The 26,147-nt window shown below is 42.6% G+C and overlaps 1 protein-coding gene across 1 annotated transcript in view; it reads left to right on the plus strand.

Annotated features, from left to right (window-relative positions):
* Positions 1-26,147, plus strand: part of LOC146978025 (major histocompatibility complex class I-related protein 1-like) — a 95,807-nt gene that overhangs the window by 54,124 nt on the left and 15,536 nt on the right. The window lies entirely within an intron of this gene.

A 26,147-nucleotide genomic window follows, 5' to 3' on the forward strand; every position in this document is an offset into this window, starting at 1 on the left:
GCAAACTTCCACTGTTGGTATTCGCTCTTGTTATGAGTTGCTTGGACAAATTTTTATACTTTATTCATTTGACACTAGCAGGGACCTCAGTATTGTGTGGAAGATCCATAAAATCCATTGGCGCCTCCTCATACAGGTCACATTTTGCTTGGGGATGGCATCCCATTCCTCAACCAGGAGTTTTTGAAGGTCAACCAGCATTGGCTGTGTTGAGCACATACAACTGATCCAACAACTGTTCAACTGGGTTGAGGTCTGGACTCATGGCAGGATTTTTAACATCTGCTTGATTTCCAGTTTGTCTAAGGTTATTTTAGAGTTTATGTCTTGTCATAACAGATTTTGTCATTGTTAAAATTGTTTTTGTTGTTGTTGATATGTTACTGTTTTATTGATTTGTTATTGTTGTGTTTGAAATGTACTATTACTAATAATAATAATAATAATAATAATAATAATAATAATAATAATAATAATAATTATTATTATTATTATTATTATTATTATTATTATTATTATTATTATTATCATCTTTATAATTTTTGTTGTACTATGCAGCTTTTCATATTATTTGGAAGTTTAGATTCATTTCATGTGTGTTTGATTATTTTATGTGGTTTTTAATGGACCCCAGGAAGAGTAGCTGCTACCAGGTGTAGAAGCTAATGGGGATCTTAATAAAATAAAATCAAAATCAAATCATCTCCTCTCCCACACACCCGGCAGCACTTAGAGGTCAAAACAAGAGTGAATACCAACAGAAGAATAGCTGCTGCGCAGCAATGATCGGGGCCGGGCAATTTTCTTTTATAGACAAAATTGGGCAATTTGAAAGTGAAAGTTGCAAAGCTGTAGCACATATGGTTGATCTGTTATGAATTTATTTTCAAGGTTTTGAAATTTAGATACATGCTGTAACGCCACCATCAGGACTATTGTCTTGTGTTACTAGTTGACAACATCTGGCATTTAGATATGTCATCATCATTACCCTTGCTGGGGCTTGAACCCACATGGTACCAACAACCAGCTCCTAACTCACTGAGCTAATTGTCTGGAAGTGAGTTGTAACGCCAGTGACATGTTAACTCCTGGCAAGTCATGGTTGGCCCACCAGCACAGGAGCTGGTCAGGTCAGCTGAGCCGGCGGAGCCAATCAGGCCGCTCTACGTCACTCAGGGGCCGTCTCTTTTCCCCCGGTGACGGAAGAAAACGCACCTGGCTCACAAAGCACGCCAGCCAGGCAGCCGTCCACTACTCACGGCACGTTGCTACTCACACATCCACGACTACAGAGAGATATACGGACACTAGAGGACTGAAGCAGAAAGCCGGAGCTTTATTGCAACAATGGGAAGACAGTGACTGAAGAGGAAGCCGGACAAACTCTTATGTCACGTTCCAACTGAAGAAGAAGCTGGTGAGTGCAACTCATACATGAAGATGCTAATGCTAATGCTAGCGGGACGCCGCTAACGCTACCTAGCATTGCTAACATCGCTAGCTCTGAAGCTCTGATGCTAATTGATAATGCCCCGTCATTTAACAGTTACCTGCCTGTTCGGATGATGTGATGCTGTGCTGCTGCTGCTGCTGAAGAGGATGTGTGCTGGATTTGGACTTAAAGCAGATAACAGCGGCACGGCCGTTTCGGCTAATGCTGTGTTCAAGGCAGGCTTTTGAAACCGTAAGTTACAGCTTCAAGTCACAACTACGACTTGGTAGCGTTCCAGGTAACCCGTAGCTCGTGTTTTTACCGTCCTGTTGTCTGTGAAAGTTCCCTATAACGGCCACTCGTAACTTCCGACCCGTGAACTCGTACCAGATCGAACTGGTATGACTTCACAGGAAGGAAAAACACAAAGTACGAGTTTCCTTGAACGCACCATGAGTTAGCAGCCCCCGCCCTTGTCAGGCATCTATTGGTCCTCGTGCTACGTCACCACATTCACGCGCATCCCTTGGCTGCACACACAGCCCTTCATGCCGTTCTCTCCCCTCATTGGATAACACTTGTATCCCACAAGGAAAATTTTCTCCTCGGGTTACAGCAGAGCAGAGTGACGGAGAGACTCGTGTTTAGGCTGAAATACTTCATGTAAGTGATTGCTGACGGAAAATAGGACTATTTAGGACTTATATTAACAAAAACATTCCACTGATATCTGCTTTAACACTGGTGAGGAACTGTGATTATTGTGGATGCTAACTCATGCACCCAGGAGGAATTAAATGAATGAATGATGATGATGATACCTGTTCATTAACAGGTCAGGCTTTTTAATCCTGATGATGATGATGAAGAGGAAGATAAAGACGAAGACAACACGGATGGCGAGCTACCCAGAAGAGTAAAGACGACTGAGCAGCTAAGACACACACAGGCCGCAAGCCTGGCTGATCCCCAGGTGGTGTGGTAGCACTAGCTTTAGCCTGTTCCAGTTATTTATGGGTTAACAATAATTAATTCTGCAATACTACTATACTTGAATCAAGGTCTAAAGTCTTTATAAACCACTGCGTACATTTCTGCTTATGGTATTGGGAAATGTTGTGTGTACCTGAATGAATGTGTGTTGAAGAGTTGATTAACCTCAGCTAAGTCAAAGCTGCGTGGAGTACAATCTCCAATTTTTGATAGCACTCTATGATTTATCACGTTGAACCTTGTACATAGTTTTCTTTTCCAAAGGCCTCTATTTTGGTTAATTATTTTGGTTACTGATTTTGGGTATCAAGTATTATTACTGCACTTTAACGGTTCTGTATATATATCTCTTTTGTCAATACACTTTACTCTCTTTGCAACTCAGTCGTTGTGTGCGTTGTTAATTCTCCATAGCTCCTGAGCCGAACCTCCTTTACATACTAGTCCACCACATACATTTTGGTATTCTCTTCTACCTATAAATCTAATCTGATTGTATCTTAAGTGCTAAGCCGGTGTGTGACTTCTCAAATAGACTCAGGGAGTCACAAGCCAGGCAGCAGTTGTCAAAATGTCAGAAATACAGTTATCTAAACAAAAATCTGATATTACATTAATTGCATTTAGATAGCATGGAAATGTTGGTGATTTGTTTTTAACAATAAGTGTTTTGCATCGTAAGATAAAATGTGATGTTTAAAAATGCCACTCTTACAGTGGGTACTAGTTTCATTTGGACGATTTCACGCGAGATTCACGCGTGACTCACGGGAGAGTCGCGCGGATTTTTTGGGGCAGAGTAATTGTGTTTTCACCAGAAGCTGCAATGTGCCCAAACCACCGCCAGGTGGCATCTGTGAGCAGGAGCGCAGTGAACACAAAGGGGGAATGCAATATAATAATAATAATAATAATAATACAGTATAGTTTTTCAATGAGACAAATGTGACGACGGCAGCTACAGTATACGTCTCACTCTCTTTTATCGATCCTCAGTCCCGTCAGCTCCAAACACACCCGTCTGTGTTTTTAAAATGAGCCAACTACTGTACAATAGTGCCACAGATTTCTCATTCCCCACCTTGTTTGATTGAGTGTTGCTGGATGATTTCTCGTGAATGAACAGGCAAGAGCCTGTGTCACTTTCAGGCTGGGCGATACAACATAGGATATCCTGAAATAACTTTTCCTCGATAGAAATAGGCTACAAGACGCGGCCGATACAAAGTTGATAGGTTTCATTCATCCATGTTTTGACTGTGTGTGTGTGTGTGTGTGTGCCGAGCGGACCCGTTTAGAGAGACACGCGTCTGTATGTGACAGGCTTTTATTTAATTTAGAACAAACCTTATGCTCAGCAAAAATGGAAAATATATAGTCTAATATAATAAAATGGTTCTGTTGTTTGGCCACTGTTTAAAAATAGTTCTGATCGATCCAGAGCAGCATTCATTTACAAGTTTAATCAGCACCAATTAAACTTCTTCTAAATAAACATTCAATAACTGGGTCAGGTCGGACCACGGGCTTCTTTTTTTCTCTTCTTCCTCACAGGAGAAATGAGGTGTGTGCTGAACTCGCTTCTCTCTGACGCGTCGGTGCTCTGTTTGTGATTTGTCTGCTGCCTTGAATCCGCCCTTTATACGTGCGCATTCACATATTCACAATAAGACAAACCAGGGTTGAGTTACCGAGTTGATAACCAGCGTCGTGGTACCGCTGATCCGGAGTGACAGTGTTGTGAAAATCGCTATGAACTGGTGCTCTGCAATCTCAGTCTCAAAGAAAATGGATTGATTGATTTTTACTTAACGAAATGAAACGAAAACAGTATTATATTAATATATTGTTGTAACTTTAGAAAATATAATCCAGGGGAAAAAAAGGTTACAAACATGGACCAAAACGGCTCAGATACGCACTACACATCTTATGAACGTGATGTAAAGTAATAACTTTATTTTTTATATATATATTTTTTAAATGCAACCTCTAAAACTAGAATGAAAAATATTTTACTAGGTTCCACCTTCTCGGCTCTATTGAAAGTAATGAGTTTAATAGACATATTAGCAATGACCAATAGGTGTGCTTGTAATAATTGCTGTGACGACAGCTGGACACAATGTAACACATTAGCGACACATTAACATCCTCTTTATCTCTGACCAATGGGTGTGTTTGTGGATACTTCACTCAAGTACATTGTCAGACGAAAGTCCTGCCCCCCACAGTAGGCTACTTCACACAGCTGTTTGTTTTTTCCACAGAAAAACCGGTTCCTACAGTAGCTCTCCTCACACTTTTCAGTTCATGGTCTAAGTGAAAAAATTTCGTCGTGTTTCATGTAATAAATTTCACACGTAAGGGGAGCTGAACATATAGCCTCCATTCAGAACTCCAAGACACATGTGCCAGCCGGGTCCATGGCACTGGTCCGACCTCCCATTAGTCCGACCTCCCATTAGTTCAACCTCCCATTGGTTCGAACTCCCATTGGTCCGACAATTGGAGTAATGAGAGTTCGAACTAATGGGAGGTCCTCATTAGTTCGAACTGGACTTTAGCATTAGTCCAACTCTCCATTCTTACCGTTCACTATGCATTTATATAATTATTCATATAGGCTCCACCTGTCAATAAGACACACGTGGAAGAAGAGGTGCAGTTTATTGTGTTTCACCAATGAGGAGCTGCCATTACGCACGACTTTTACGCACTGCTGCGCGCTCATTAGTGTCCGTAATTAAACCTTGACACTCAAATCAAATCAAACTTACATTACAGACAGGTGGATTGGGTTCTCTGTCTCTTTCTACCACTCCGAACAGACAGACGGACGCAATCAGAAAGGAAACAGAGGCTGCGCATTGATCCTTTTTTCCTTTCTGGGATCAAACGGATCATGTGCATAATTAACTGCAAAACAAGCACTTCATATTAATAACATATAACGCTCATTATGCTTCCAGCTGTCTAGCCTTTACCTGGTGTTTTTACTAAACTTAACCAACTACCATACTACTACTTGGCGGCACGGTGGCACAGTGGTTAGCACTGTTGCCTCACAGCAAGAAGGTCCTGGGTTCGAATCCCCGGCCGCCTAGGTCCTTTCTGTGTGGAGTTTGCATGTTCTCCCCGTGTCTGCGTGGGTTTCCTCCGGGTGCTCCGGTTTCCCCCACCACTGTCGGCTAGGTTAATCCTCCAGTCAGTGCCCCTGACCAAAGGCACTGGCTCATAATCTGGAGTTGGTCCCCGGGCGCTGCACCGTGGCTGCCCACTGCTCCTCAGGGATGGGTTAAATGCAGAGAAAGAATTTCACTGTACTAGCTGTATATGTGACCAATAAAGTACCTTTATTCTTGGCCGCGCGTGTATGTGTGTGATGTGCGTAGAGAGAGAGAGAGAGAGAGAGAGAAAGCTGCATGCTCCTATCAATGGAAGAGCTTGTCACAAAGTTCGAACTAACGGGACCACCCATTGGTCCGACTTGTGGTTGATTTTGTCGGAGTAACGGGAGGTCGAACCAATGGGAGGTCGGACCAATGGGCAGTTCCCGTGCCGGGTGCACAGAGGCATGCGTAAAACACAGATTGAGACCACTTCATGATGTTTAGTTTTTTTTTTTAGTTCATTTTCGTTTCTTTTGGATTTTTGTGCGTATTACTGAGCCGTTTTGGTCCATGTTTGTAAGCCCTTTCCCCCCTGCATTATTTTTTCTAAAGTTGCAACAATATAGTAATATAATATAGGCGTGGCCTATATTGTTTTCGTTTCATTTCGTTAAGTAAAAATCAATCAATCCGTTTTCTTTGAAACTATGAGATTGTAGAGCAATGGGGTGCTCACCATTAACAAATAAGTACATTACAATATCACGGAAAAGTCAATTTCCAGTAGTTCAACCCCAACCAAGTATTGAGTGCATATAGATGGACATAGTTTTCAGGAGGCCAACATTTCTATATTAAAAATTCTTTAAAAAAAAATCCTTTGCAATATTTCCATTTTGGAGAATCTCTGAATCCTAGTGGGGCTTTCAGCTGCAGACCGGCCGGGGGTGGGGGGCAGCAGGCGCTGAATTCATGGGTTCATGTGTCTGTGGCTGAGCAGCTCAGAGCAGTTACAAGGGGAGCATACGTCAGTCCGACTGCCCACAAGTCCGACGGCTCATTTCTCCGACTACCCATTCTACAGTGTTGAGGTTAGGTTTAGGGTAAGGTTAAGGGTTAGGGCTACTTAAGTCGGAGAAGTGGGAGGTCGGACTGATGACGCAAAAATAAAGAAATGTATGGTCGGAGTCGGAGAAATGGGTGGTCGGAGAAATGGGTAGTCGGACAGACGTCATGCGCCCCAGTTACAAACCACTTGTAGTTTCTAAGCGGAAGTGGGTGGGGACGAGGACGATGAGGAGCTGGGGAGTCGACGGGATTGGATGGAGGGTACGAGAGAGAAATTGACCAATAGGAGCCATCCAGGCTGCATGGCTCCTATTGGGCAAGTCCAGGCAAGTTACGCAAGTTACGCGGTGCACAGCTCCACGGACAGGCACGGGGGGGGGAAACGGCGTTGCCGTCACACCGACTGCACGCGGATACGCGCCGCTTTAATGAGCGCGCATGTCGCGCGTCTAGTACTTTGGAGGTAGGCTGTTATCAGTGTAATCAGAGACAACCATGAATGAGTTCGCCTCAGTTTCACGTGATTGTCACTGTCAGCCTGTTAGAAAAACATTTTACTAACCCGAGCTGAGACGCTGAGACCCCCCCTCTGGTGAATGTGACCATACTAAAATACAACTGATCACATCAGTAGACACAAACTGCCACATTTTTCTAGACACAGAGAAGGATTATTCCCCTGTGTGTAACTGTGATCACATGTGTGATGTTACATCAGGATTAGCCTCAGCCTTGTTACAGTAAAAGGCCACTAGTTTAGAAATCTATTAAGGGAATTACTGCTGCGATCTGAGACCTCTTCTGTCGTGGCATTAAGTCATGTCTCAGGTGACTGATCACTGAAGCCACTTATCTGGAACTTTAGATGGGGAGGATGAGTGTGGTCAGCCTTTTTTAAAAATCAGCTCATTATACAACTGGGCTGCCAACACCTGGTCATCCCAATGATCTTGCTCGCTGTCCTAATCATGATTGTAACTTGGCTTGATCCTGGGCATGCATATTACCAAAATGCAGAGCAGGCCAAAGGTCAGAACACTCTGCAAGACCGTTTTATAAAACATTTGGAGGATACATCGGTCTATCCTGAAATAACTCAACTTTCTAAGGAAGAACAACCTCTGCTGTGGCTTCCTGGACTTGCACAATGCACTAAATGTTTTGCAATTCATCACATTCTCTTCCCGTTTATGTTTTCCTCAGTCTACCACTCTTTTTTGGAGATGGGGTGCTTTATAAAACTCAAAATGCACCACTTATCAGAGGGTTAGAATGAAGTATCACACAAAACTTCTATTTCCTGAACAGAATCATGACATGGTAGTGGACACCAAGAAGGTTGTGGGTTTGATTCTCAGCCCTGGAGCCTTTCTGGGTGGAGTTTACATGTTCTCCCTGTGTCTGTCTGGGTTCTCTCCTCAGGTTCTCCAGCTTCCTTCCACAGTCCAAAGGCATGCCAGGTTGATTGGTGATTCTAAATTACATGTAGGTGTGAATGTGAGTGTGTGAGGTTGTTTGTTTCTATTATGTATGTGTGATAGACTGATCACCTGTCTAATCTGCATGTACCCAGACCTTGCCCTATGTCATTCACTTTCAAATGAGGGAATTCTATTGAATCTCTGTCCAGTGTGGTAGAGGACATTTAATGGAAAAAGTGAAAACTAGACATTCACACTCGTGGTCCCACTGTAGTACTACAAATGTCACCGAGTGGAGTGACTGAGACAGGGTGCAAGACCACAATGTTTTTTCTGAGGGGAGCGACCACCACAACCAACAGAGACCAGAGGGGAGTTTCTTCTAAAAACATGTATTTTATTACAACAGTCAATAAAAAGATACTTTTAAGAGTCCAGATAAAAGAGTCCAATGTGTTTTGCTGATGGGTGAGGGACGTGTTGAGCTCTTGGGCAGCAGGCCTCAATACCGCGTGCAGTCAGTCACTTTAGGAGGAGAAAGGAGAACACAAGGTAACCGTCAGGATGTTTAGTCCATCAGTCTTCAGCTGATTTGGCTTACGGGGCATCAAACAGTTTTGGTGGGGATGGGATTGTTAATACTTCAACCGAATAAACAAAAGCCAACACAGGGCGGGTCAAAACAAATAAAGTAATTAAAGGTTAAAGAAATCAATTTCACTACAACTCAAAATAATCCCCATCCAAACTATTGAGCCAGTGCAAGCAATTGCTGCTATAGGATTCCTTGGCTAAGAGAGGGATAGAAAGGGTACTTAGCTGGAGGAAGGGTGGAACGCGTCCCCACCCTTCCACTGTCTCCCACGGCTTCCCTCTCTCGCACTGTGCGTCCTCTTGGTCGGCCTGGCGTGCCGATGGCGTCCTCCCTCTGTGCAGCGGTGATTCCTGGTGCTCCACAGCCGCGTTAAGTGCTCTCAGGTAGACTCACTCGTCTCCAGCTGTGACGACCGTCAGGTTGCACTCGATCCTTCCTGGCGTTCCTGCCCGTGTCCCTCGTCCGTGTCAGCTGAGCTGCCCCACGCTGGCCTCCTCACTGCTTGCTGCTCCTGAATGAAAAAGAGTGAAGCACCCACAGCCCTCCCCCCAGCGCTGCTCAATTACACACGTGCAAAGCATCAGGTAATTAGTGCTGCAGGTACGCAGGCAGACACACCCACACACTCTCCCAACCTGTCATCCTGTGACACTAATATTGTGTGAAGTGTGGTACTCTACAGTGGTGTGTTGTGTGTGTAGTGCTGAATGTAGATGAGTGTTTTGCCCAGCAAGTGTCACTGTATCACAGACTCAGCTTCACTTCCTGTCAGAACCTGACAGTCTCTGGGTCTGTCCCAATATGCACACTCGATCACATTTACAGTACCCGACTTGGGCACTTGGCGTGCACGTTCACAGGCTTAGTCTAAGTGTACAAGTGTGTCCCATTTCTCCGCATCGGAGCGGTATGTGGCCCAGAATTAATCCCACTATGCACCAGCTGGTGAAGTCTGCTGTCACCGGGAGCCACAAGCCACTAGGGTTGGGCGGTATGAGCAAAATCTTATATCACGGTATGAGTAATTTCATATCACGGTAACGGTATATATCACGGTATGTTTTTTTCCCCCTGTAAATTCAAGTGCTTAAAATAACCATACTGTCGCATTTGATCATTTTCCTCTTTTATTTTTTAACTTGGATTTCTATTAAAAAACAAAAACAAACAGGAAACATGTCAGAGCAGTCTTGCTCCAGTTAGTGCAATTAAAAAGAAATCACAACATCACAAATTTGCATTTTACAAAAATGCCTACGGTCTGTGCTGTCTATGGCTGTTCAAACAGGTCAAACCGGGAAAATCAAAAAAGTTACTTTAGAGTTCCTAAGGTAGTAAGTAACCTTTACAGTCTATGGTAGTACGGGCTCAAATGTCAACAACTGACGGAAAAACGGTGGGTGGGAGGGACGGAAGTGACCATAATAAACAGTGTCCTAGGCTAGCCTGTCCTACAGTAAAAATGGCACATAGAAAGAGGAGTAAAGCAATATGTTAAGCGGCAATATATATTTAAGCATCAAAGATGTTCAATCAAACCCACATAGTTTGAAATAACGTTTAAAACACACACAGCCAGTGTCACAACTAAGCATAAAAAGCCCGCTAGCTTAATGCTAACGTATAATGTAAAACACCATAGACGGGCTAACAGAAATTAGCATTGCTTATAACCTGACTTACTCCTCTTCTGAAAAACTCTGACAAGTCAAACTTTAGGATGTGTTAGAGGTCTAATTCATCTGTCTAACCATCAGAACTATGACACATGAAACGGCAAACAGCTGATTGATCGAAACGGCTGGAGTGAATTACTTTCACTTTTCACTTTTTCGTCTTGTTGGGCGGGTCGGGCTGCCTCCGTTTCCTCGTGACTCCCACTCATGGATGTATTATATTATGCTCCCACTTCTGCTTTCACTCTCCGCCTCCGCTATGATTGTTATCACTCCGGTAAGCCTCCGGTAACGGTAAAGCTGTTTCTTCTTCGTGGTGCTGATGCAACCACGCCAAGCAGTCTGCTGCAGTGCCGGCTCCCCCGTGTGTCGAGGCGGTGTAACTACAGTGACTTCAGAGAGATGCCGCAGACATCTGCTCTTTCTCCGGTATAAACGGTATTGCAAAATCTCTACCGGTAGACATTTTATACCGTCACACGGTATAATACCGTCATACCGCCCAACCCTACAAGCCACGTTTGGGAAGTGTCATTGAATAAATTTCAATAGAATGAATTTGACTTTCTATCTCATAATTATGACTTTTTAATCTCATATATTTGATATACTTTTAACTCATATTTTTTTTCAATTTCAGTGTTGTTGTTTTTAGGCTTTGTTTTACATCTGATCAATTTTGACCTGTTATCATATGATAATGAATGTTCTCTATTGATTATAACTTATGTGAATATTTTTCATCACACTCTGTTTAAAGCAGAAGTAAGCAGAATGTTTGTGTTAATATAAGTCTTAAATAGTTCTATCTTCCGACAGCAATCACTTGAGTGTTTGGTCTGAAACACGGGTCTGTCAGTCACTCTGCTCTGCTCTGAGCCGAGGAGAAAACTTTCCTTGTATCCTACAACCTTTATCCAATGAGGAGAGAGAACGGCATAAAGGGGCAGTCCTCTCTGTGTGTGCAGCCAAGGGATGCGCGTGAATGTGGTGACGTAGGGACGAGGGCGGGGACTGCTAACTCCATCGGCTGACAGGAAGTTAGCCAAAACGACCAGATTGCTTACTTCTGCTTTAATCCTGTGTTTTTCTTTCTTTTTTTTACTTACCGAATTGGGCTTACACATTTGAATCTTGCGCATAGAGACACTTTTGGAGTAGATAAGACTGTGATCCAGCGCCACTGTTTATTGAAACTGTTGCTGTGCTGTGTGTGTTTGTGTGTGTGTGTGTGTGTGTGTGTGTGTGTGTGTGTCGGAGTTGCACTAGTGTGCACAATTGCACAGGCTGCACTTGTCAAGTATGTCCCGATTGCTTTTAAATTTCCCCACACGCTTGGCCACTTAATACATGCCTGCACACTATGCAAATGTACATTCCACCAGCAAAACGTCATCAAAGTGTGTGCGTAACCAAGCGCACTCAGCCAAGTGTGGGGAAATGGGACAGGCCCTCTGTGTCCTCAGACTGACTATAAGATGTGCCTAATAAAGGAGCTAGTGACAGCATGTCACTATGGAGACTGATCAACACTAAATGATTATTCTTTGATCACACTTAGGCCTGTATAGCCTACATATAAAAGTTTTATTTACAGACCTGTAGGTCCAACCTCAAATGGAATTTGCATATCATTTTATTTACACATACACAATGTTATATTCATATATGGGAAGTCAACTGCTCATGATAAATATTTGTATCTCTAGATCGGATCTAAACTTGGTTTTCCACAGTTCTGCTCTGACTGAATGATGAGGACCAGAGGAACTTCATGACCTGATAGAAAGAGGAAATGCTGTGGAACATGCTGGAGCAAGAGTCACCAGTTTGTGGTTTCCTGCTTCTCTCTGATTCGTTGAAATTGTCTTGTCAGTATAGAAATGGTCAGAATCAGTGACTTTTACCAAAAAGTGATGACAGTGTCAGGACATGTCTCAACAGGAACTCATATGAAGACACTTGACTCGTTCAGTTTAGTTTAAATCATTTTATTTATATAATGATATATCTTCCTTTACAAGCTCCTCCTGATATCAAATCTGTCTCAAGAACTGTGGACTGACCACTGGTCATCTGGCACAGCTCATCTGACTTCCTTACAACAATAAACAAGTCGAGAAAAATGTATTTCGCAAGTAGCCATGTGGACAAAGTCGACTGGGAAGAAGTCAGAATAAATGGATCACTGGATCACGGCCAAATAAACCATTGTATGCCAGCTCAAATCAAACAGATCTGGATCACTGGTTCACGGCTAAACAAGCCATTGTTACTTACTTACTTAGGCCTTTGTGTTCCTTTCGGAACATAGGCCATTGATGAATTGTTTCCACCCTAAACAAGCCATTGTATATGCCAGCTCAAAAAAAACAGATCTGGATCACTGGTTCACGGCTGAACAAGCCATTGGGTCATGGCTAAACAAGCCATTGTATATGCCAGCTCAAAAAAAACAGATCTGGATCACTGGTTCACGGCTGAACAAGCCATTGGATCATGGCTAAACAAGCCATTGTATATGCCAGCTCAAAAAAAACAGATCTGGATCACTGGTTCACGGCTGAACAAGCCATTGGATCATGGCTAAACAAGCCATTGTATATGCCAGCTCAAATCAAACAGATCTGGATCACTGGATCACGGCTGAACAAGCCATTGGATCACGGCTAAACAAGCCATTGTATGCCAGCTCAAATCAAATCGATTAATCAATGTCAGGGATCATGAACAGCTGTATCTAATACATAGACACTATCAGAACCATGTTTGTCAGAAATCATCAACTTACACGACAGTTACATGGGTGAGGGTTACTTCCTGTTCCTCCTCAGTGTCAGTCCCGTCTACACGATGGTAAAACCTCAAAATGTTCCAAAGGCGCATAAAGCCATAAAACAGCCACTGATAAGGACCTCTACTACAGACCATCACACAACGGAGCAGAGTCTGAACTAGACCCTGAACAGAAAACTCCTGTGTCATGAAGTAAAGAACCAGATCCACCCACAGCACATCAACCTCGAACCCTCTGACATTGATCAGTAGCTGAGACCAAGAGATGAATCTGAAAATCCCTCTGAAAAAAACCAACGGGTTCATCATGACTCTGACTTTGTCCTAAAAAAACCTGCAAATGAAATGGTGGCAGCAGCTCAGTGAAACTGTTTTATTGCATGTGAACTGGGTGGAGTCATGAGATGGTGTCCTATGTAGCTGACCCTGGATCAGAACAGAGGGTTTGAATTTCTGTCTGCTGTGCAACGTGAGTTCATGTTCAGACTGATCCTGACACCGTGATTAATATGAGGCGGGATTCAAGTAAAAAGTCCCTCGCTGTCTCCGCCAGTTTCTCACTTCCTCATTCACTCACAGAGCAGCAGGAAACCAAAAAGACGTGAACACTGGCTCATGCACGTCAATCTCTGCTGCTCCAGAAGGTTCCACAGCTTCCGACCTTCTCACCATCCTGTCAGAACAGCACTGAAAAAAAAAAAATCAAATTAGTGGCACGTGGCAAAGCACTGAGGCCAGAGTGGTCAGCTATAAGCCACAAATTAGACTCAACACGCATGATGTTTTCACAGTTGTAGACAATGTGCACAAAAAAGCAGAGAGACTTAGCCTACATAATTTGTGGCTGCTACTATTTCTGAACCCTTTCCACATGAATCTGATTACAGTAAGGATGTCTAAAGTTGTAAGCCTGAGTTTGATGGTCATTTCAACTGACTGTCAGTTAGTTCAAAACCATCGATCCATATCCATCTTCATAACTGCTTTCCCTTTCCCCTGGCAACAATTACCAGCAGTTAAGAACTAAGCAGGTAAAATCACTGTGGCAACCTCTGAGGGCAGGCTGACATACAGCTGTTTCAAATCAGATTATTAGGAACATCTATGTTTGTGGTGTTATCACCTACTTTACTGTTCTACAAAATGTTATATTTATATAAGGGAAGTCAGATATTCACATTAAACATTTGTGTCTCTATGTCTAGACTAAACTTGTTTCTTTACAGTTCTGCTCTGACAGAATGGTGAGGACCAGAGGAACTTCCTGAATGACCTAAAAAGGTAAATGCTGTGGAACCTGCTGGAAAAGCACCTGTAACAACAAGTCTGCCTGTCACCTGTCTGTGATTTCCTGCTGCTCTCTGACTGGCTGAACAAGTATTGTCAGTTGAGAAATGAGTCAGTGAGAGACTTTTATTTAAAAAATCCATGACGGTCTCAGGACCAGGAAGGTTATAGCAAAGAATGCAAGGACAATTTGGCAATATGCAAAGTTTTTTGCTCTTACTTTTGTTTACTGCTATGTTCTGTGACATGTGTATTGTCAGACTTTTTTGTCTGTGTGTGTGTGTGTGTGTATTTGATTGTTTATTTTGTTTATGAATGACGGTACAAGATATCTTTCATATACTGTATATCCAACAAAGACCAAGACATGTGGATTGAATCTCATTTTGTCTACCCTTTAGTACAAGTGTAACTGTGCCTCTATACATAGTGCAAAAATAAATATTAAAGAAAGAAACAGAAAAAAATGAAAATATGCAGATACTATAACCAGTGGTGGACAGTAATGAAGTCAATTTACTTGAGTAATGTAATTAAGTATATTTTTGAGTAGGCTATCTGTATTTTACTAAAATATTATTTTGGGGGGATACTTATTACTTTCACTCCACTACATTTGATGGACATATTTTGTAAAATTTTCTCCACTACATTTCTATTGACACCCTTGTTAGATCTGCTTTTGCTCTTATGTCAGCCAATTTAATTATTATTATTTTTTTTTTTGCTAAATCCTGATACCAATGATGGTTTGTCTGAGCTGTATTGCCATACCTGTGTGGCAAGGTGAAGAGGGCCCGGGCGGGGATTGAACCTACACCTCCCGGGTAATAGTCATGCACGCTTACCAGTCACCCAAAGGGACATCCCCTTGGCCAAGTAGCCAGGACACATGATCAATTGGAGGCATAGTGACAGGAACCTCAACTGTCACACCTGTATTACACATACAGTCTATGGTATTACATCATGCTGCTCCTGGCTTGAATAAATATGAAACTTAACTTTGGCGGCTCATGTGAAGGAAACAAAACCTAACTTTGGCAGTTCAAGGAAACAAAACCTAACTTTGGCAGTTCAAGGAAACGAAACCTAACTTTGGCAGTTCAAGAAAACAAAACCTAACTTTGGCAGCCAGTTTATGTAAAGGAAACAAAACTTAACTAACAATGGCTTCAGTAGAGATGAATGAAGATACTCTGCTTGACCATCCATGGCCACATCTTCAACCCATCTTTGAGGTTTTTGAAACAAAGGATACTCCTAATTAAAGCAGAAGTAAGCAATATTTTTGTGTTAATATAAGTCTTAAATAGTTATATCTTCCGACAGCAATCACTTAGAGTATTTGGACCGAAACACGGGTCTGTCAGTCACTCTGCTCTGCTCTGAGCCGAGGAGAAAACTTTTCTCGTATCCTACAATTTTTATCCAATGAGGAGAGAGAACGGCATGAAGGGCTGTGTGTGCAGCCAAGGGATGCGCCTGAATGTGGTGACGTAGGGACGAGGACTGTTATGGTGCGTTCAAGGCAGCCCGTAACTCGTGTTTTTCCGACCCGTGAAGTCGTACCAGTTCGATCTGTTATGAGTTCACGGGTCGGAAGTTACGAGTGGCCGTTATAGTGCACTTTCTTGTCTGTAACAACATCTATTGCACGTCTGTCCGTCCTGGGTGAGGGATCCCTCCTCTGTTGCTCACCCTGAGGTTTCTCCGATTTTTCCCTGTTAAAAGGGTTTTCCATGGAGTTTTTCCTCAGTCGATGTGAGGGTCTAAGGACAGAGGATGTTGTTGTGATGCCATGTAAAGCCCTTTGAGACAAACTGTTTGTAAAAACGGGCTATACAAATAAAATTGCCTTGCCTTGCCTTGCCTTGCCTTTCACAGGTAAAACAGGTCGGAAAAACACGAGTGGGTTGCCTGGAATGCTACAAAGTCGTAAGTTGTGACTTGAAGCTGTAATTTACGGTTTCAAAAGCCTGCCTGGAACGCAGCATTAGCCAAAACGACCGGATCGCTTACTTCTGCTTTAAGGGGGGGTGGTATGAAGTAAAGGAAAATCTTTGGGACATTGGGACACCCTCTCCACTTTCCTGGAGGAAGAGACCAGCAGTCACTCAAAGGACAGACCACCATCATAGGTGTACTCAGCGCCGTAACGTAACCGTGCGGGCGATGGAAGCTTGAATGGCCAAAATACAGAAGTTATCATGACGTGAAACATATGTTGCAGTGTAAAAAAGAAAAAAAAAAAAAAAAAAAAAAAAGGATCGTTGATTTGGTGGAAACTCGGCTTAACGGGCGGGGGCGGGGCCCCCACGGCATGCGGGGCCCCCCCGCCTCGCGGGGGCTGCGGGGGTATACTTTACGGCCCAGGGTGTACTGCTGTTTCAAAGGATAAGAGCACAAATAGCTGATCCAGGGAGATAACAGCTTGTACATGCTACTGCATAATGTTAACTGTTGTATTTTAAAATAAGGTTATATGTCATGGTTGTGACTCCTGTCATCAATTCTCTTTCCCTACTGCAACATATGTGAATACAGTTCTTGTATCGCTGGCATTTTTTTTGCCTCCATGCTCCTGTAATGTTCATGATTTATGACTGATGTGATGTTATGATGTCAGTGTTTTTACATATATGTATGAAGTTATCTTATTTTGTAATCAAACTCTTGGTTCATTGGGTCAGAGTTCAGAGGAGTTAGTCGGAAGGAAAACAAATGTTTTTTGTTCAAGAGGTTTTTTTTAATGTAAGTTTATAAAAGGAACTAAAGGCCAAATCTCTGTCAGAGTTCTTATTCCAGAACCTTACAGCTCCTTGAAGTGACTGATGATAGTCCTAGATATAAATATAGCATGGTTATTGTTGAAAGTTGAAAGAATTAACCATTTGTAGTTATATATGATGATGTAACCTACATCAATACAGTGAGCATGTGCTTGGATATAAATGAATTACCAATGATCATTACATGATTACATTTTAACATAATGACACATTTTTTATTTATTATTTAACTGTGTATAAATGCATGTCGAACTGTCTCACTGGGGTACAAGCTGCATAGATTCAGAAGTGGATAAACATGATGTAGAAAAGAAAGAAAGAAAGAAAGAAAGAAGGTTCTTTCTTTCACCCAGGGAATTCAAATGCTGATATACAGCTGAACCAACTCTATACATTTGTGTACAACTAACAGCTCATCCACCAGTCAGTCTGTGGTCTTTCTACAGAGGCTGATCCATAGCTCAAGGCCGGGACTATGGCTGAAGGCAGGAAATTGAGCTTCTTGTATTTCTTTTTGCGTTCATCGGTAAAGGCCATAGTTTTTGTAACGTACCTCATTGACAGTTTCAACTGCTGCAGTCTTTACATATATGCATAAAGAAAGAAAAGTAGGCTAGATGAACTTGTCTGGACTATTAGGTGAGCTTCTTGTAACTTAACACACAATTACAGTAAATGACATCACCCCCATTCAAGTTTGCAAATGGAAAACTGGAAGTTCGCTTTTATGGAAATATCATGACAGCATAACCTGTTTCAACAAGAACTCATATCCTGAAGACACTTGACACTTTCAGTTTGGTTTAAGTCACTTTTATTTGATGTCCTGATCATAATCAGGGGTGCACAAAACTGGTACACATGCGCGACAAAAATTAGGGAATGCGAAAAGTCACGTGTGCTACCACATGTATGTGACAGTCGCTAAAAATTTTTTTTTAAATATAATATATAATTTAGAAAAAAAAAACAGCGCTACGCTCTCAAGCCGTTTCACCTGCAACTGAGCCAAGCTTAAAGAGGAGAGTTCTGCTGTTCCTCTCTCTTCGGCCTGGTGTTTGGATGCACTAAAAAGACTTGAAGATGTGAAAATCTAACCGCCGAGCAGCTGATCCAGAGAACAGTGGATGTGGCGCTGAACAGCTGTAGCATCTTCGATCATCCTCTCAGTCGCCAGTAGAGGATCGTGTGGCTATCAGCACAAGCCTTGGAACAGACCTATAATAATAATTCATAATTATAATAATAATTTTATTTAGAGAGCACCTTTTAAAACAACAATCCATATGGTGTGAGTATCCAAACACTATCTCCTGGTACCCATCTGAGTAGCTCACTAAAAAAGTTATGTGCACCCCTGATCATAACGTATACAGCTCTAAAGAGACACAGTAACATATGGAATCAAATCAGAACTAAAGTTATTTTTAGCTACTTTACAAAGAGAAGAAGTCTAGACCTTCTCCTCATAAACCCAACAGATCCACCAAGAGCAAGCACATATGGCAACAGTAGCGAGGTAAAACTTCCTTTTATGAGGCAAAAACCTCGAGCAGAACCAGACTCAGGGTGGGTGGTCATCTGCCTCGACCGGTTGGGTTGAAGGAGACAGGACACAGAGAGAAGGGAAAAGAAAGAGAGAGAGAGGTGCAACACGTAAAATTATACTGTGTTTCTTACACAGTATAATTTTGTAACAGGCAATAGACTGGGCCAGGCTTGTACAGTAGATGGGATGACCTGGAGAAACTACAAGAAGAGAGGGTGGGGGTGTTACGCCCCAGCTAGGGGTTTCTGAGGAGCAACATGAATACGAGACGCACTCTTCCCAAAACTCAAGACAGCCACCATGGTTAAAGTGAAATAACTCATAATTTATTGTTGTACAAAATAAGTAAAGTAGATATAAGTAAATAAGATGACTTCAGGGTGGACCCAGGCCAACATAACAAACAAAAGAGGAATCTAACTCAAAAGGGCAAGCTGACCTGCAAAGGAAAGAAAAGGAAAGAACATAACCTGCCCTCCCTGGCTAACCACAAAACAGGAGAAAACTTGCAACTGAAATGGCGGTCCACCCCTACAAAAGAACAACGCAACTAAAGGTGACTGGTTGGGTTGAGGAAAGGAGTGCGTCTTCTGCCACTCTGCCAGCCGCCGACTGCCCAGCTGGAGCTTATATACACCAAGGTCCCAGACCCGCGCACCAATCCCCGACCAGCCTGAGGACGCCGCACCAATCGCTCGGGAGTGGGAGGAGTTTGGGCCAACAAGCACCTAAGCACCTGGATGAAAGAGAGACAGACACACACCACATACACACCTGCACACATTTACCAGATAACGACGGCAGTTGTAACGGGGGCACATATCCTCAGTGCTCATTCACTTTGGAAAGAAAACTGGTTAGGATGATGCAGTGATTTCCAGAGCGCACACAAGCCTATATCAGGAATTAGTCAAACTATTCTACTGAGACTGAGGCCTCTTCGCTGGAGAGCAGTTAAAGTAAAAAGCCTGAAGCATAAAATTATGTTTCCAGCTTGGATTTGAAGGGCGCATGACGTCTGTCCGACTACCCATTTCTCCGACCACCCATTTCTCCGACTCCGACCATACATTTCTTTATTTTTGCGTCCATCAGTCCGACCTCCCACTTCTCCGACTTAAGTAGCCCTAACCCTTAACCTTACCCTAAACCTAACCTCAACACTGTAGAATGGGTAGTCGGAGAAATGAGCCGTCGGACTTGTGGGCAGTCGGACTGACGTATGCTCCCCGGATTTGAAGGCCTGAATGGATTCAACTGTCCTAATGTCCACAGGATAGATACTCAAAAAAATTAGCCTGATTAGAAAATGGTCTACAGACAGCATTTTAATTCTAGAAAGACAAGACAAGAGTCCTAGATTCTCTCTTTTTTTAAAAGTATATTTTTGGGGCTTTTTCATGCCTTCATTTGCTAGTACGGTCGAGAGAGACAGGAAACGGAGAGGCAGAGAGAGGGGGAATGACACGCAGGAAAGAGCCGATGCAGGATTCGAACCTGGGCCGCCTGCACGAGGACCATAGCCTCAACACATGGGGCACCTGCTTAACCTACTGCGCCACTCTGCGCCCCAGGAATCCTAGATTCTCTGATCGAAAAGTATGAGATGGAGATATCAGATAAGAAAATTCCTGGATTTGGTTACTTTTACTTTTATAGCTGCAGTATTCTGAATCACTTGAAGACTTTTCATCCTAGCATGTAGCAGGTCAGAACACAAAATGTTACCATAACAAAGTCTGTATAACAGTAAGTGGAAGCAGAAGCCATCCATCTGTAGCAGCATAACTCAAGGCTCATAGATAAATAATGAAATTATCAAATTCATTAATTAATCAATCAATTTATTTATTTATATAAATATGCAAGTAAATGAGTAAATAAATAAATAGGATACATACTAAATTATATGTGAGTGAGTGAGTGAGTGAGTGAGTGAGTGAGTGAGGCCCAATTCCAATCCGACCCCTCACGGACTCACTGACTTAGAGGCGCGTTCACAGCACCGATGCTGACTTTGGGTAGGGGAATTACCCACAGTTCATAGCGTTGTGAAGTCAAACACATGAGATGCCGTCGGAACGCAAGTGTTAAAAAAAAAAAAAAAAGTAAATTACCACACGTAGTCAGAGAGAGCTCCGCCGCTCTCTTTATTGTTAATGGACAGGAGCAACAACCAAAAAAGAAAGAAAGAAAGAAAAAAAAAAAGAAGTTTACTGTCAGTATTAACGTGCAGTTTGTGATTATTGATGATGATTTGAGCAGATCTTATCCGGGAACATTTTGTTTTGAGTCTGTCCACCTCACACTGTGCGCGTTGAAAGTACGGTAAATTATCGGCCCAAGACCGGAGTCAACAACATGTTGTTGTCAAGGTAACATGTCGTGAGAGTGTGTAAGTGCTGTTCCATTCATGTTTACAGCATCTGGACCCTCACAGACTATCACACTCTGTCACTTAGAGCTGACGTCACTTTAGTCAGTGAGGGTTCAGGGCCTGAGTCTTTAGGGGGCGGATTGGAATTGGGGGTGAGTGATAGATAGATAGATAGATAGATAGACAGACAGACAGACAGACAGACAGACAGACAGACAGACAGACACATAGGTATTTACATTTATGTGTATTATCTACTAGCACAGACTAGTCGACTTTACTGCTCCACAATGACGTTTTCAGCTTGACGTCGACTAGTCGCTGATCATGTAACAGTAGGCTACAAGAGTAGCGGCTTGAAAACAACAGCTGAGTGCGCTGAATGAAAACAATACGAGCGCCGTCAAGCTGGATAGAACGAGATCGTACCAGACAGGAAGCAGAAGTAAGTGATATATTTGTGTTAATATAAGTCTTAAATAGTTATATCTTCCGACAGCAATCACTTACATAGAGTGTTTGGTCTGAAACACGGGTCTGTCAGTCCCTCTGCTCTGCTCTGAGCCGAAGAGAAAACATTTATCGTATCCTACAGTTTTTATCCAATGAGGAGAGAGAACGGCATGCAGGGCTGTGTGTGCAGCCAAGGGACGCCGTGAATGTGGCGACGTAGGGACGAGGACTGTTATGGTGCGTTCAAGGAAACTCGTATTTTTCCGACCGTGAAGTGGTACCAGTTCGATCTGGTACGAGTTCACCGGTCAGAAGTTACGAGTGGTCGTTATAGTGACTTTCACCGGTAAAACAGGTCGGAAAAACACGAGTGGGTTGCCTAGAACGCTACAAAGTCGTAAGTTGTGACTTGAAGCTGTAATTTACGATTTCAAAAGCCTGCCTGGAACGCAGCATTAGCGAAAACGACCGGACCACTTACTTCTGCTTTAAGTTTGCTTGTCCGTCTATAAATATTTGTTGCGTCTGCACACAGAACACACATCCATACAGCGCTATAGAGACAGACCTGTGTGTGTGTGTGGAAAACTACAGACGGGTCGATGTTTGACCGGCGCGGAGAGAGCAGGAGAAGCTGCGGGCAGTGTGTCCGGGCTGCCTGCAATTAAAAAAAACAAAAAAAAAACAACTCCGCTCATATCGACAGCTTTACGTCGTGCACAACAACAACAACAACCAACCAGGAAAAACAAAAACTGAGTGAAACTGTGACTGAGGAGGACTGTGATGGTGACGAGGCCTGTAGTCGTTTTCCTCCCTAATTGTTTAACAGACAGTAGCTACAGTATTATCTTTTGCACTTACGAGTGTATGTTACAAACTGATTTACAGCTTGTTGTTTATAAAGCTGCTGTTCTGTGGACTCATTTCTGTGCATGACCTGTCAGTCAGTGAATACAGATTGTTGCAAAGCATTTCCCTCCTCCTGTGATTTTAGTTATGATGGGAAAAATGTGAATGACGTCATCAGCGACTAGTCGACGTCGACACGACTTTCATAACATTAGAGTCGACTTTTAAAAATCTGAAGTCATGCAACCCCTATTATCTACAACCTATTCATATTTACCATCCATCCATCTTCTTCTGCTTCATCCGGGGAATTCCGGGAGGATCCCAAGGCATTCCCAGGCCAGCCGAGTGAGTGTCACTCCAGTGTGTCCTGGGTCTTCCCAAGGGCCTTTCTCCGGTGGGACATGCCTGGAACACCTCCCTCGAGAGGCGTCCAGGGGGCATCCGATACAGATGCCACCTCAGCTGGCTCCTCAGGAGCAGCGACTCTACCTTGAGCTCCTCCCAGGTGACAGACCTCCTCACCCTATCTCTAAGGGAGCACTCCACCACCCTGCGGAGGAAACTCATTTCGGTTGCTTGTATCCAGTATCTTGTTATTTGCTCATGACTCCCGTACTCCCGTAGCACCTCCCACAGAATGCCAGGAGGGACACAGTTGAAAGCCTTCTCCAAGTCCACAAATCACATGTGGACTGGTCGGGCAAACTCCCATGAACCCTCAAGCACCCTGTGGAGGGTGTAGAGCTGGTCCAGTGTTCCATGACCAGGACGAAGACTGCATTGTTCCCCTTGAATCTGAGGTACAACTATCGGCCGAATTCTCCTCTCCAGTACCCTGGAATAGACTTTCCACAGGACGCTGAGGAGTGTCATCCCTGATACTCGGAACGCACCCTCCGGTCCCCCTTTTTGAATGGATAGACCACCACCCCAGTCTGCTAGTCCACTGTCCCCAACTGCCACATAATGCTGCAGAGGCATGTCAGCCATGACAGCCCAACAACATTCAGAGCCTTGAGGTACTCAGGGCGGATCTCATCCACCCCCGGTGCCTTGCTAACTTCCAAACTACCTCAGTGACTTCAGCTTGAGTGATTAAGTGATGATGAGTCAACCACTGAGTCCCCAGCCACTGCTTCCTCTGTGAAAGGCGAGTCAGTGGGATTGAGGAGATCCTCATCCTTTTTACTCAATGAAATTTTCAGTGATTTTGAAACCCACAGTTTATTGTTGGAAAAAGCTTTAAGAGTCTTTGTAGGAATCACATTGTCCTCACATGTCCTCAAAGTCATGTTGTCAACTCATCGATATCCGTAGAAATCTCTTTGAATATGTCCCAATCAGTGCACTCGAAGCATCCCCCTAACCTCATCACAGCATCATCAGTCTAACTTCTGACCTGCTTGGTGAGGACTCTGCCTTTCCTCAGAGCCGTGCGATACATTGAGATGAGCTGCACACAATTGTGGTCGGCCCTACCGAGGCAGGGACCTCACTGATCCAAAACGCCTGGTTGGACATTTAAGATACTGATAAAAGTTCCTAAGCACATGTGTCAGGGAGCAGTGTTTGGTTGTCTGTCTCTATGTGTCTCTGTGATAGACTGATGACCTGTCTAATCTACGTACATGTACCCAGCCCTTGCCCTGTTTAAAATGGGATTGGCCACAACATTTCACATATAAGCAGCATAAAAGTGACCCAGAGTGTTGTGTAACAGCGTATAATTAACTTTCAAATTATGGAATTTTATGAATATCTCTATACATTTATTGGAAAAGGCAAAAACTAGACATTCACACTTGTGGTCCCACTGTAGTAGTGAAATATTTGTTCTGTGGTATAGTTCAGTGTACGTACTGTGGTCCTCTAGTGGATCTATGATGTAGTCTACATTATCAATACGGTGAGCATGTACTATTGTATTATTGAAATAATGAAAATAAAAATGTTAATCACAAAAAAAAATACGGTGAGCATGTGCTTGAATATAAATGAATTACCAATAACATAATCATTACATTTTAACATATGAAACATATGAAACATTTTTATTTATTATGTAAGTGTGTATAAATGCACAAAGTCAAACTGTCTCACTGGGGTACTTGCTGCATGGATTCCGAAGTGGATAAGCATGATGTAAAAAAAAAGAAAGAAAGAAAGAAAGAAAGAAAGAAAGAAAGAAAGAAAGAAAGAAAGAAAGACAAGGGGAATTCCCAGGGAATTCAAATGCTGATATACAGCTGAACCAACTCTATTTTTTTCCTTTTCTTTTCAGTTCTGAGGAAGGCGGAAGAACACGCTGAAACTGTCAACAAAAAGGTATGAGAAACTTCTTGTCTTGGAAAAGAAAAGAAAAAACTAATTGTTTCATACGGACATAATGAACTTTCATAATTTATTATGAACCAACTCTAAATGTGTATTTAGTTTAGTGAGTTTATTTCAGTGGGGTAGAATCAAGTACACGCACCAATAAACAACATTATACACACATGGTCTAAATATAAATAAACAGCAAACAATTGGCTTTATGCACAGCTCCACTACTTCCTCTTACATTATTGGACAAACTGATTAATCCGGTGTGTCTGACCATTGTTGTGATGTCAGACACACATGGATTAATCAGTTTGTCCAATAATGTACGACAGGAAATAAAGGAGCTGGCTAAAGTAGTGGAGCTGTGCAGAAGGCCAATAATTAATTTCATTTTTCTTGAAGTATAAATCCAAAACAAAACAAATGTACCTTGACCGAAAAGGTGTAGGCTCAGGTTTCAGCTTATTTTGCCTATACCCTTCTTACATTAACAATTTCCGTCAGCTTATTTTAAAAATTTAGAAAGAAAAAAACATGCGTATTCTATACATACAGAAGGCAGTTTATGAGCACACTGGGGTTCATAATTCAGTTTTTATTTTATTTAATGCACATTTTCATTTCTATTTCTAAATTATTCCAAAGATTCACCTTTAATTGATGTACATCTTTGTTTTATATCTGTTTGTGCCTTTGTTTTTGTAAACATACTCCAAGTTAATATTCACTGGTTTGAATCTGAAACATCATCTGGACGCTATCTGCATATTATTATCTACTTTATACATAATCTGGGCAGTTTTAAGATCCACAAGATCGTTGAACTTTAAGGTCTGTATAAGTTTACGAATATTTAGTTTGTTGACTCATGATAATCAGATAAACTCTTTGTGGAATAGTTTGGACATGCCTGGTGTAGGCTATTTGTGAATAGTCCCTGACATTGGACAATAATGACAAATAATGGTTTTCAATTAAAGCAGAAGTAAGTGATATATTTGTGTTAATATAAGTCTTAAATAGTTATATCTTCCGACAGCAATCACTTACATAGAGTGTTTGGACCGAAACACGGGTCTGTCAGTCCCTCTGCTCTGCTCTGAGCCGAGGAGAAAACATTTATCGTATCCTACAGTTTTTATCCAATGAGGAGAGAGAACGGCATGCAGGGCTGTGTGTGCAGCCAAGGGATGCGCCTGAATGTGGTGACGTAGGGACGAGGACTGTTACGGTGCGTTCAAGGAAACTCGTATTTTTCCGACCGTGAAGTCGTACCAGTTCGATCTGGTACGAGTTCACCGGTCGGAAGTTACGAGTGGTCGTTATAGTGACTTTCACCGGTAAAACAGGTCGGAAAAACACGAGTGGGTTGCCTGAAACGCTACAAAGTCATAAGTTGTGACTTGAAGCTG

Source organism: Trachurus japonicus, chromosome 11 (genome assembly GCF_045865225.1).
Source record: "Trachurus japonicus isolate A0001 chromosome 11, Traja_1.0".
Taxonomy (NCBI): Eukaryota; Metazoa; Chordata; class Actinopteri; order Carangiformes; family Carangidae; genus Trachurus; species Trachurus japonicus.